The sequence below is a fragment of the Ctenopharyngodon idella genome, chromosome 12 (genome assembly GCF_019924925.1).
Source record: "Ctenopharyngodon idella isolate HZGC_01 chromosome 12, HZGC01, whole genome shotgun sequence".
Taxonomy (NCBI): domain Eukaryota; kingdom Metazoa; phylum Chordata; class Actinopteri; order Cypriniformes; family Xenocyprididae; genus Ctenopharyngodon; species Ctenopharyngodon idella.
Window position 1 is genome coordinate 10,465,617 of NC_067231.1, and position 11,998 is coordinate 10,477,614.

An 11,998-nucleotide genomic window follows, 5' to 3' on the forward strand; every position below is an offset into this window, starting at 1 on the left:
TCAATTGACTTGATTGACTTGAAAGCAGCTCCATACTATACAATCATAATCTATATAGCATCAAAGTTCGATAGCTAATAAATCTGTTTTTTTTTCGCCCATATGCAAAACCAGTTACATATCTCATTGTATTAAATGCCTAGGTAAAACCATTATTTGATAATGACATTAATAAAGTACCTTTCTTTAGCCGTCTCCTTACGTCTTCTTAAAAAGTGTTTCCTGTTTACTGCTAGCAGAGAAAGTGACGTATATTGCGTGGTGACGGTTTTCTTCTTCTAAAAACGTTTTATAGAGGTTGGCAAGCCACCTTCCGGTGCACTACCGCCTCTGAGTGGACTGGAGTGTGAATCACTAATGGGCAGATTAAAAAAAATACTAAATTCTTCCATGCAATCACGTTATTTTAAAGATATTTTAATATTGCACTATATTATTTTTATTCTGCATGCTCTTTCAGAAGGCTTTGCATATTAAATGATTCTTCACCCATATTCTTATACTTCCTTAAGTTCTAATCTTTCTTTCTTTTTTCTTTTTACATTTTATTAGTACATGATCTATTGTTTCTGACTGGTCATAATAATTATTCTGTCCTGTTTCATGTTTTCCTATTTTAAACAATGAGTGATTTATCCTGTAGGATCATAAAATTGTTTATTGATTCGTAACAGTTTTTATTAGTTGTCCCTGAATAAATGATTGCAGGCATTCACTTTGTGTAATGTTAAAGCACAGCAAACCTTAAACTAGTCATATGTTGAAATTCGTTGTGCTTTTCGTTTGTACCTTGCAATGCTGTAAAACTGTCTTTTATTAGTTGTTACCATTTGTTGAATATGTTGTATAAATGTATCTGTAGACATAATATTTCTGTAACCTATACTGGTGTGATGACCCATATGATGAGTTAACTTAACCTGTTCTGAGCCAGATTATTCAACATTCTCCATGTTCTTTGGTTGTGAACTGTCTGCTGTCCGATTGTAAAAGTCACACAGTGCTGAAATTTCATTGTTTTTTTTTGTTTTTTTCATGTTTCCAATAAATTTTTTTTTAAAATATTTAACATTTTTACAAACAAATATAAAATATCACAAAGTTTAAGGTCCCACTTGCACAGTGAAAACAAAAAACTACACTGATTTCCAATAGAAGAGCAAATATAGAATATTCTTAAATACATGAATGAACTTCCATTTAATTTATTTATTGCTATGTTCTTCTGTTGCCTTACCTTGTGAAGCTTTAAAACTGTGTCATCCCTCTGGTAATGACTGAAATAATGTCCACAACCATATCAATGGCCTAATAAACATTTTGCAATATACTGATGTTACTCTCTGTCATCTGTTCTTTCTTTGACCATGTGTTGCACTGTGTACCTGGATGATACACAGTGATGATCACTGATACAAATGCATGATCTTTTTTGATGCACAACAAACACTCATTCAACATTATTTATAAGTCAAAAGCTTTAATAAACGTGTTCTTAACTGGGCTTAAATTAGAGGCACTTTTGACTTGAAATCTTGAAAAATGAAACTTTAATCAAAATTCTACAGTCAATAGCAACCTTTAGATAAGAGTTAGCACCTTTATGAAATTTATGTATTAATTTGTGAGAAAAACCCGATTTGTTTCTCAGCTTAGAGAACCACGACCATCCACGGCGCCATCTTGGAGCTGCCCCTCCCTTTTAAAGGGTGGGGATTATTATCAGTTTGTTTTATGATGCGTTCAGTCGGCTGTGGGCAACTCGATTGGAAAAAAAAAATAGCTAGCACTATTCACTATGGAAACCCAAGCAACAATAATGATGAGAATATTGTTGCTAATTTATTATTCACGCCGTTTTCGAGATTAACTTTTAAAGAAAAGCTGGAGTTAATCGGCAGAGGAAGACCGGCACCAGAGCTTAATTTTTTGCAGAAAGCCAAAGCTTTTGAAAGCAATTATACCCCTGAATGATGAGAGCTTCAATCAAGAAGCTAAAGCTTTATGGCTCGAATTGTTTGCTGTTTGGGTAAGTTATTTAAAATCTAATAGGTTAAGTGATTTTATTCTGGCAGCTGCTGACACTGTTATATGTTAAGCTTTAGTTGAGAAACAGTTATTTTGCAGATTTACTGGTCAGTCTGTAAATTTACTAACTTAGTGACCATGCACATTTAGTGTAATTCTGCATATATTTTTCTTTTTTCCCCAAATCATAAGTTTAATACGGTCGGTTACATACATTTAATCAGCTGTTGTGCCAGTCTAATGATATTCTTATTATCAACATATGCGACATACGTTGATAATACAATACAACAAACACTATATTGCCAAAAGTTTTGGGACGCCTGCCTTTACGTGCACATGAACTTTAATGACATCCCATTCTTAATCTGTAGGGTTTAATATGGAGTTGGCCCACCCTTTGCAGCTATAACAGCTTCAACTCTTCTGGGAAGGCTTTCCAAAAGGTTTAGAAGTGTGTTTATGGGAATTTCTGACCATTCTTCTTGAAGGTCATTTGTGAGATCAGTCACTGATGTTGGACGAGAAGGCCTGGCTCACAGTCTCCGCTCTAATTCATCCCAAAGGTGTTCTATCGGGTTGAGCTCAGGACTCTGAGCAGGCCAGTCAAGTTCCTCCACACCAAACTCGCTCATCCATATGGACCTTGCTTTGTGCACTGGTGCGCAGTCATGTTGGAACAGGAAGGGGCCATCCCCAAACTGTTCCCACAAAGTTGGGAGCATGAAATTGTCCAAAATGTCTTGGTATGCTGAAGCATTAAGAGTTCCTTTCACTGGAACTAAGGGGCCAAGCCCAACCCCTGAAAAACAACACCACACCATAATCCCCCCTCCACCAAACTTTACACTTGGCACAATGCAGTCAGGCAAGTACCGTTCTCTTGGCAACCACCAAACTCAGACTCGTCCATCGGATTGCCAGACAGAGGGGCGTAATTCGTCACTCCAGAGAACACGTCTCCATTGCTCTAGGGTCCAGTGCTTTACACCATCACGCTTGGCATTGCACTTGGTGATGTAAGGCTTGGATGCAGCTGCTCGGCCATGGAAACCCATTCCATGCAGCTCTCTATGCACTGTTCTTGAGCTAATCTGAAGGCCACATGAAGTTTGGAGGTCTGCAGAAAGTTGGCGACTTCTGCGCACTGTGCGCCTCAACATGCGCTGACCCCGCTCTGTGATTTTACGTGGCCTACCACTTCGTGGCTGAGTTGCTGTTGCTCCCAATTGCTTCCAATTTGTTAAGATACCACTAACAGTTGACCGTGGAATATTTAGTAGTGAGGAAATTTCACGAATGGACTTATTGCACAGATGGCAACCTATCACGGTACCACGCTTGAATTCACTGAGCTCCTGAGAGCAACCAATTCTTTCACAAATGTTTGTAGAAGCAGTCTGCATGCCTAGGTGCTTGATTTTATACACCTGTGGCCATGGAAGTGATTGGAACACCTGAATTTAGGCCCTGTCCACACGGAGACGAGTTTAGCTGTATACGCAAAAATTGTGTATCGTATAGGTGTTTTGTCCAGACGGATCCGGCGTTTTCAGAAGGTGAAACCGCTATTTTCTGAAACCGGGTCCCAGAGTGGATAAATCTGAAAACAATGCCCTTGCGTTTTCGTGTGCACAGCCAATCCATATATTTTGTAAAACAATGATGTCATCACCCCACATGTCGACCCTAGTCAGACACTGCTAACAGCACAAAACAGCAAAAACAATAGCAGACTACATGCTTCTGTTCATGCTGCAGAAGCTACCGAGACTAAAGCTGTATTTATTAAAATAAAGCTTTATTTCTAAGCTTTACTAAAGTTTGTATACAGCATGCAAGGTTTATGCGCATGCTCCAAGTCTTATTCTTTGTTTTTAGTGTATCTCTATTGCAGAATTACAGCGCCACATACATGATCTGGCATGTATACTACATCGTTTTGAGTCGTTTCAGTGGTTTCGTGTGCACTTAATAATAATGATGGTGAAATGGATGTTCCTTCATGGGAGAATTAAAAAGAGCATTGAAGAAAGCTAAAAGGTCTGTGGTCCGTGTACTTTTGCATCCATTCCTTTTTCCTTTTTTAACCACATAAAGAAAAAAACAAAAAACAAAAAAAAAAACAGAATGGTTGTTGTATTTTTAAATGCTATGTTTAATACCAAAATTTAAATTAAAACCGAATACACAAATTTCATGTACACAAAAAAAAAGACTTCTTTTCAGATACTTTCTGATACTTTCTTTTTTTCATCTTTATAAACCAAAATTAAAAATGGACAGATTAAAGTTGAAAAATGTCAATTTACAAGTTTTCTATTGTAAAATTACTGTTTCTCCCACACTTTCAAGAGCCATGTCTCCGAAACCATGATAACTGTACATGACTTGATTTTAAAACTGAAACGGGCATTGCAGAATACCTGTCCCAACATAGTGAAGGGTGAGATTATTCCCCTCTTGTTTCCGTTACAAAGTCAACCCATTCTCACTCATGAGGGATCCGATACCACCGCATGTCCAAGAGAATGCTATACTGGTGACAAACCTGCCCAGCGAAGTGGGACATTCTAAGCAATTGCAAAGCCATTGCTTAATGGCTTTGCAATTGCTTAATTGTGGCTTAATGTACTAAGACAGTGAGTTTGGAGGAGCAAATTCAGTACACACCTTATAAATAAAGCATATGTACAGACAAGCAGATGAGCCCACACTATGAACGCAATTAATTACATGTTAAGCATTTTCCTAGAAAATAAAATACTGTTATAAAGAAAATGCTATAAAATCTCGCCATGTTGATAGCCAAGGTCCAAATCGGCTGTAAGCCAAGCCGTTAACCTCAGCTAAAAGTACTTCATGCAGCAGAGACCTATGAGCTTAGCAGCATAGCGGTTAAAAGCGCAAGTTGCAGAATACTGCAAACACATCAGAGTAAAGGACAGTGGTCTCATCTGCATCCTGGGTTAACCATACACTCATTGTCAGCATTTATGTCGCACTTGTCTCCAGACTGCATTAACAGCAGCCATTCAGCACCCCAGGCACATGGATAGGCGACGGCACTACCACCAAGCAACATTCATCCCGGGACATGAGATATCCACAGCGTGAGGCTGAGCACCGCACCGCCACAGTGACCTGGTGACCAAATAATGCATGCGTCAGTAAGCAGACACTATCGCATAATATTGTAACCATCACCCAGTCACCCAGTCAGTCATTTACATGATTTAGTCGAACACTGCCAACACGGTGGCTGCAACAGCTTAAGACAAATTCTGAACATTGATTCAATAGCTTGATTCCTGCACGGAAAATACATGCGTTGCAAGGAACATCCAGATTATAAACACGTATAGGCCATAGCAACATGCAAGGTGCCTCATAGTCCACCTGGCATAGGTTTTCCGCAAAGGTTACTATCGGTGTGGGAGAAACCACAAATGAAGACAGATTCTTTGTCTGCTTTTTTACACCATGGATGTGTACAACAGCAATGACTAAACAGATTGCGAATGGCTAAACAACCTAGTTGAACACCACTTAGCAGGGGCATCAACAAATGTCGTAATAGTCATATGACCTATTTGACAACACCTACAATGTCAGTTCACATTGTAGATATAATCCTCTTGCAAAGGCCACATCGCGATGCGAGTGAGGAGACATTGAAATCACAGAACTGACAAGAGTGCCCAGCAAGAGATGATAATGTAGAAGTGCCACTTGAAATTCTCATTGACAGTGCATAACGCCTGACAACTATGAATATAAAGGCGTCATGCCGTTATAGCGGCATACCTAAAACAGGGAGGGCATACAGTCTCCGTCCAAGTACTGTTGCAAAAGACAAGGCCAGTGACAGGGGCTGTCTGACCATAGAGAGATATATTTTAGGCACACTGATATAATCCAGCCCCCTGGCCAACACTGTGCGAGGGTCTGCACAGCGGACGTGAGAACAGACAAAAGAGAGCTGACAGTCTTGCTATCATCGTCATGTTAGTGAGAGCATAGCAAAACACTGAGTGCTTCCTGAGAACACTTAAGGCAGAAATTTCTCAGCTCAAAATAAGCGGAGGTATAAGTTACAAACTGTGAGCGCCCCTGTGAAATGCGAGCTTGCATAACAACAAGGCCCAGTTCTACTCTCTGGGTCCTTAGGATGAGAAGCAGAAGATGAGATTAATAAACTCTCTGAATGGACTATGATCAATTGATGATTCAGATTCATCCAGCACGCGCACTCCACTCATGTACAGGGAAGATAGCCACGCTCAACATACATGAATGTACACATAGTTTGTTCATTTGAAGGGCCTGCAGAGTGTGGAATAATAAGCAAAAAGCATATTGGTGCATACACATTAAACCAGCTCTTACGATAGCTACAGCTGTAGCGCCTTATAAATAATAGAACACAGAATGCTGTGTCGTGAATGCATCTTTTTAGTTTGCATATGCAGTAGTTAATAGTGCGAGCAGTGGCACTGCACATTGGTCTATAGGACCTAGTTGAGACATGCGCCAGAGAGGGGCGTGGCCACGAAGCCTTTCAGACACCCAAAGGCTGCTCAGCCATCTTCCCCTGCACAAACAGAACGTGCGAAAAGGGAATTTCCAGGTTATAAAACCTGCCTTACAGCTGTCATGCTGCACAATGGAACAGTCATTGCTCAAAGGCAACTCGTTCTGATTACAAAAGGCAGTGTTTCGGCCACGATAGTTCTCTGAATACAAGATCAGTCGCACCGGTATGCATTGTCCGATAGCAGAATCTTTTGGTTTAGTCCAACAGTTCAAAGTCCTCAAAGGTGAGTAATCCAAGCAAAAATATACTCCACAGCGAGACGACAACAGCAGTTGCCAATGAGGAACAGCCAAGACGCTATATCCTCCACAAACAATTCACTCCTGAGCGTCAAACACACGCTCCTTTTACAGGTGTAACCGCGTTTACTTCCAGGCTGCCTGCGTAGACTGACATAATGAGTGACATAACATCTCGCAATAACAGATTTAGGGCTCAAACACAGTAATACATAGGGGAAAAAAATAAAATCATACAGGGTTAATAAAGTGTTCTAACTTTTACAGAACAACCATAAATGTATATAAACCCCATTATGTGGCCATGCTACATAGACCCCCTTCCTCCATCATACTTCCTTCCTTTTACTTCCTCCATCATACTCTCGTATCTTTCCAACAGTTTGTATGAGGGTTGATCAGGTACAGGTGTCCAGTGTACCTGTAATGAAGGGCTGACAACGTGAGAATCCATTTGCAGTTTCTTTATTGTGACAACAAAGCACAAGGCAGACAAGGGCAAGACAGTAGCAGAAACAGGGACAGGCTTGGGTCGAGGCAGGCGGCAGACAAACAGAAACTTACAACAGGCAGAGTTCAGGGCAGGCAGCAGACAAACGTAATCCAGGAAACAGGCAAGGTTCAAGGCAGGCGGCAGAGGTTCACAAATGATAAACAGTCAATCGATAGCAAGGTAACAGTCCACAAGAAAACGCTCAGTAGTGATCACCGGGGCAAATCAAGACTTCGCAGTGTATGGATGCGTGTGTGCGTCTTAAATAGTGTGAGTGTGATGCAATGCAGGTGTGTGCAATCAGTCCCAGGAATGAGGGCCTATGGGTAACGTAGTCCACAAGGAAGTGACTCAGAATTCAGGTGATGGCTCCCTCCGGCGGCCGGGAGGAGGAGCCGCGGGAGCCGTATTCGTGACAGTACCAACCTTTCCAATGGCCCCTGAAGCTTCTTGCCCAGCATTAACTCCGCTGGAGTTTTCCCAGTGATCTCTTGGAAGGCTGAGTTAATTGCGAACATGAACTCAGGTAACCATTGGTCCCAGGTTTGATGATTTTGACCAACATATGATGATATCATAGTTTTGAGTGTCCGGTTTATTCTTTCTGTCAGATTGGTTTGTGGGTGGTAGCTGGTGGTAAGTTTTTGTACAATTCCCCAAGTTTTGCAAAGTTCACCCAAGATGTTAGATGTAAATTACGCACCTCTATCAGAAACCATATATTTAGGCACGCCCCAACGGGTGAAGATCTCTTCCTTGAGAACTCTTACCACCTTCTGAGTTTTACTATCTCTCAGGGGAAACACTTCCACCCACTTGGTGAAGTAGTCAACTATGACCAGCAAGTATGAATTTCTCTTTTTGCTCACTGGAAGTGGTCCAATGAAGTCTATTCCTAATGTATGTCCTGCTTCCGTCACTTGTGTATTCTGCAGAAAACCACTTGATTTGGTGTTATCATGCTTATATTTCTGGCAGATTTCACATTCCTTCACATAGTTCCAGACATCTTTCCACACCGAAGGCCACCATGCCACTTCCAATAGTCTCAACAACGTTTTGAGTCGTCCAAGATGACCTCCCAACGGATTATCATGAAAATAGTGAAGAAACCCAGGAATCAAGGATTGAGGGACGACAACTTGATACTTTTCTCCAATCTTCCCTGGAACTCTTCGATATACAACTCCTTGATATTCTTCAAAGTAGATCTTTTGGCCCTGTACACTTCTAGACTTTTGATCAGTTTTCAGGTGATTGATAGTAGAATCATTTTTCTGAGCTTGGGAGATTTCGAGGAGGGAGTGAGGTGTGTTGGAGGAGCATTTTGAAGACATTATGGCCGTACAGTGAGCCTGTTCACTTTCTGTAGATTCATGAGCTCGAGATAAAGCATCAGGTCCCAGGTTTAGACAGCCTTTCCTGTGATGGACCTGGAACTGAAACTGCTGCAACCGTAGTGACCAACGAGTAAGTCTAGAAGATGTTTTAGGGCAATTGAAAACCCATGTTAAACATCAAAAGGCCTGCCTTCAAGGTAATGTCTCCACTTTTCAATGGCCCAGACAACTGCCAGACACTCCTTCTCTGAAGTTGAATAATTCAACTCTACTCCTCGAAGAGTTCTTGATGCATATGCCACTACCCTCTCCCCTTCCGGGGTTTGTTGACTCAGGATAGCTCCTTCCTGTTTGATTGAGTCAAAACTGGCCTGACATTCAGAAGTCCACTCCCATTTCACTCCTTTCCTTTTTAGATGATTTAAGGGTGCAGTGCTATCAGCAAAATGATGTATACATTTGTGGTACCAACCCGCTAGCCCCAAGAAGCATTGAAGGGACTAAGTCTTGAGGGGGTGGATACTGGGTGATAGCCTATGTTTTTTTTCAGGATCTACCTCCACTCCTCTTGCTGACACGATGTGCCTAAGGAATTTTAACTGCTGCTTGAAAAAGTGACACTTCTTCATGTTGAGAGTGAGGTTCGCCTGTGTAAGTCATTGGAGGATGGTATTCAAATGCTTGATGTGGTCTTGAAGTGTATGTGAATATATAATGATGTTGTCTATATACACAAAGCAAAAGTCACCTCTCAATTCCACTAAGACTTTCTCCATCAGCCTTTGGAAAGTAGCCGCGGCGTTTTGAAGGCCATACGGCATAGAGCAGAATTGGTAGAGCCCTTTAGTGGTGATAAATGCAGTCTTCTCTTTGCTTCCCCTTTCCATCTCCACTTGCCAGTATCCTGACTGCAAATCTAAGGTGGTAAACCAGGCTGCACCATTCATAGACTCCAAGATGTCGTGAATGAGGGGCATGGGATATGCATCAGGTACCGTTCTGCTGTTAAGTCGTCGGTAGTCCACACAAAACCTATAGCTACCATCCGGTTTTGGGACTAACACTACGGGGGAGGACCACAGAGAGAAGGAAGGTTCAATAATGCGATCTTTAAGCATTTGGTCAATCTGTTCTTCAATGATCTTTTTTTCATTGGAGAGACTCGATATGCCCGGGATCTTTTTGGCATAACTTCGGATAAGAGGATCTTATATTGTTCTACAGATGTTTTTCCTAGAACATTAGAGGTGGCATGAGGCCAGGTGGACATCAGCTTCCACAGTTCTTCATGATTGTCTGTATCCCAGGAAGGAACAACATCTAGGCTTAAGGTAGTGTTGGAGGGTTGCCAGGCTGGAGGTAAGGCGGAGTACAATGTTACAGCAGCAGAGGGATTAGTGTTGGCATCCTTCAGAGTTACTGACGGTGCTAAGATGGTTGAAGAAGATAAGAAAAGGTAATAAGTTAACCCTTTTTCAGACTCCAGGCCATATCTTCCTTTTCCCATATCAAGGATGGCTCCAGCCACTCTCAGGAAGTCCAAGCCAACAATTAGAGGGAATGCCAAGTGAGTATCCTTCATAATATACGTACCCACTGTACACCTCTTATCATGCCATTGATAGTTGACTGGGCTTTGTCTGACAGCCTGGTGCACATTCCCATCAGCCATCAGGAAATGTTGAGGAGTACTCGATACCACAGAAGATTTATCTTCACCCAGCTGCCTCCACAAACTTTGCTGCATCAAAGTGTAAGTACTTCATGTATCTATTACTGCTTTTACTTCTGTCCCTCTTATGTTCATAGGTACCAGGAGGAGAGATGAAAGTGGATGTGACTGTGCAATAGACAATCCTGCCATTACCTTAGAGGTATTTCGTTCATTGGGTTTTTTCCCCTCCTTTGTCCTTGAAGTTCTGACCCCCAACCTTCTGCCAATAGTCCTTTGTATTCAAACAGTCCTTCTCCACCATTGAACCAATCTTCACCAGATATTCCACTGTCCTCACAGTTCCCCTCAAACAGCCAGCCACCCTGGGATTAATGTTATTAAGTATACGGCTCACTGTCTCGTGCTCAGGCATATCCGGCTTCCATTTAAGGCAGAGGGTTCGGTAATCGTAGGCAAAATCTCTTATGCGTTGATTTGGTTGTTGCACCAAAGACTTCAGCTTATCTTCTACTTCTGAAAGATAATCATCTGGCAGAAACGCATCCATGAAAGCCTTTTTAAATGTTTGCCAATCCGTTACCTTACTTCTTTCCACTTTCCACCAGCTGTGTGCAGGTCCCTTCAGAACAGAGCTCAAAGTTCCATAGAGCTCCACATTAGGAAGTGGTCGGATATCCAGATAGTTTGATGAAATTGAGCACATCAGATGTTCCGCAAGCATCACCAAAGGTGGGAAACTCCAGCCTTATGGGGGGTTGAGTGCTGAAAGAAGACATCCTTGTAACAGCTGGCAGATCAAGCCCACTAGTCTGTGGAGCAGACACTGAAGAAACATCATGAGTTAACTCCCTCGGGTCGGCGGTCACGTCGGCGATACCACCTTGGTTTTTTTCTTACCAGTGTGAAAGAGACTCAAAATACTCTGTCAATGTTGCACATATAATTAAGAGTTATACACCATTAAAATTTGTGGAATATCTTCTTTTATTTGTGTACACTCAGAGTAAAAACAAAATGTGCTTTTTGCAAAATAAAGAAAACTAACATGATGCGTGATCTCTCGTCTCCCTCTGAACGAAGTTTAATCTGATAGTTCTCAGAAAATGAACTGTGTGAATACTAATGACACAAAAATGAGACTTATGTCTAAAAAAATGTTGAAATGTCAGGTTTTAAATCGTGTAAATCAAATCGAAAACAAATATTCTGTTTATGTAATCTGTATGAAAAGAGACACATGTCAGACGATCAAATATTGAATAAATATTACTCCTCTGTATAGAAAATTGACATAAACATGAGAATCTATCAATATTTCTCCAAATGTGCATGCTTTTAAGCTAAAAGACTATGAAATGCCATAGAGGTAACATGAATGTTCAGACGCTTTGCATCACAGAAATACATTATATTTTAAAGTATATAATAGAATACCATTATTTTAAGTTGTAATAATATTTTACAGTATTGCTGTTTTTTCTGTATGTTTGATATACACCATGATGAGCTTGAGACATGATCACAGAGGGTTTTTTCACAGCCTACCTGACTGAAAGAGCTCATTAATATGCAGCTCATTAGAGGTTCTTTATGCAATTCTTTTGTCTTCTCAGGTGTAAATCACCC

At 41.1% G+C, this 11,998-nt stretch overlaps 1 protein-coding gene across 1 annotated transcript in view; it reads right to left on the bottom strand.

Moving 5' to 3' along the window:
- becn1 (beclin 1, autophagy related) overlaps window positions 1–268 on the bottom strand; it is a 109,024-nt gene extending 108,756 nt beyond the window's left edge. Inside the window, exon 1 of the mRNA XM_051915186.1 lies at window positions 181–268. The gene's annotated coding sequence lies outside the window, so the exon portion shown is untranslated. The remainder of the gene's footprint in view (window positions 1–180) is intronic.
- Between the last annotated feature and the right edge of the window lie 11,730 nt (window positions 269–11,998).